Genomic DNA, 1,746 nt, shown 5'->3' with positions numbered 1-1,746 from the left:
TGGAAAGAACGAAAAGTACAAGAATAAAATTTACTCAAAGGTAAATTATTGTTTGCATCCATGTGGTTTATGGGAGGGACCATCTCACGCCTTTTTTTTAAAAAAAATGCGCATTGTGAGTTTACAAAACAAAGAAGCAAGCGGACGGGTCAGTCGAGATGTATAGACCCGTCTTGTATCACGGGGTTTTTTCTAAAGAGTACGGTCTCTATTATGACGAGACATTTACATGTTGCAAAGTTGACTACCGGTCATGTCCTTATTGGTATCTTGGGAGTAAGAGTTGGGTCCATGGAAACTGGATGTCAAAGACACGTTTTTGTACTGCAATCTTGATCGGGAAATCTATGTGGAGCCACTAACAGATTTTGAAGAATGGTCTCGGCCAGGGTAGCTAAAAGCAATCTCCAAGGGCTTGGTACGAGAAGATTTCTGAATCCTTTAAGTACAACGAATTTGTGGGAACAACGAATCCAAGTTTGTTCATAGAAACTACAGGAACGAAAACGACGATTGTACTCGTATACTTGGATGATTTGATCATCACCGGAGATTTGTTAGATAAAATATCCCAACTTAAAGAAATTTGAACACAAGTTTAGAATGAAAGATATGGGACGACTTCGACATTTTTTCTGTTTGAAGGTTGATTATGCTAAAGATATATAGTACGACACCAATGAAGCTACTCAATTGATATGCTCGTTAAGTTTGAACCGGGGGGGGGGGCATAGATAAATTTGAAGTACACAGTCTCAATTACTTAACAGTAATGAGTGTAGAGCCGATAGATGCAAAACCCGAGAAAACCCCATTTACACGTGGCTAAGCAAGTGTTAAGATACATGTAAAAATCTTTTATATATCACCCCCACTTTTTTGTTACACATAACTCCTTTCATGGGTTTAAAAGATTCTAAATAATAATTAAAAAAAATCGTCTGAAAACAGTGTGTCAAGAGAATCAATAATCTTATATGAATCAACAAATAGCATGCTAATTAATTGAATTAGATAAAACACGCACACTATATGCCATGTGATCTTAAATGTATTAGACGGAGTACATTAAAATAAACGGCCTGCTGATATCTATTTTTTTTCTAGGGGCCGAAAAAATACTTTTATATATAACACAAACCGAACTACATCTGGATAATGGGCAAGCGAGCAACAAGCTGCGCCGCTATCCCCTTTTGAATCGCAAAGCCTATTCTACTAAATATAAATCATTGGTTCCTCGCGCTCTGCTAGTCACTGTGGACCACCTTTTGCACCCGCTCCAAAAAGCGAACCGCCTCGGGAGCTAGGGATCCAAAAGTGTCGAAGGCAAATGGAATGAACACGTGCTGATTCTCCAAACACGTTGCCTCATGCTTAGCAACCTTCCTAGATTCCGCCCTCAAAACCGTCTGTCCCGGTACGAAGCCACTGTCTCTCAGCCCCACCAACGGGGACACCCCTGCCCAGCCAAACACAAGAACATTAGCAGGAAGCAGCCAAACACAGCTAAAACGTTCATGAGATTTGTGATTCTAACCAAAAGCTTTACCATTATCATCAAATAGACCCTCTAAAGAGGGAAGAGTACACTACGTACGTACATCAAAGGAACAATGGATCAAAATACAATATAATCAAATTTAATATTAATGCTAACATTATAAGGATATGGTAACAATTACTATGGAGAAGTATTTATCCAAGTATATATACTATTAAAGCAAGATGATTTTTCTACATGAC

Source organism: Bidens hawaiensis, unplaced genomic scaffold, assembly GCF_021521415.1.
Source record: "Bidens hawaiensis isolate Kalapana, Puna unplaced genomic scaffold, B.hawaiensis_p1.1 tig00060379_1, whole genome shotgun sequence".
NCBI lineage: Eukaryota > Viridiplantae > Streptophyta > Magnoliopsida > Asterales > Asteraceae > Bidens > Bidens hawaiensis.
The sequence above is the reverse complement of the archived record's forward strand: the minus strand, read 5'-3'. Positions refer to the sequence as shown.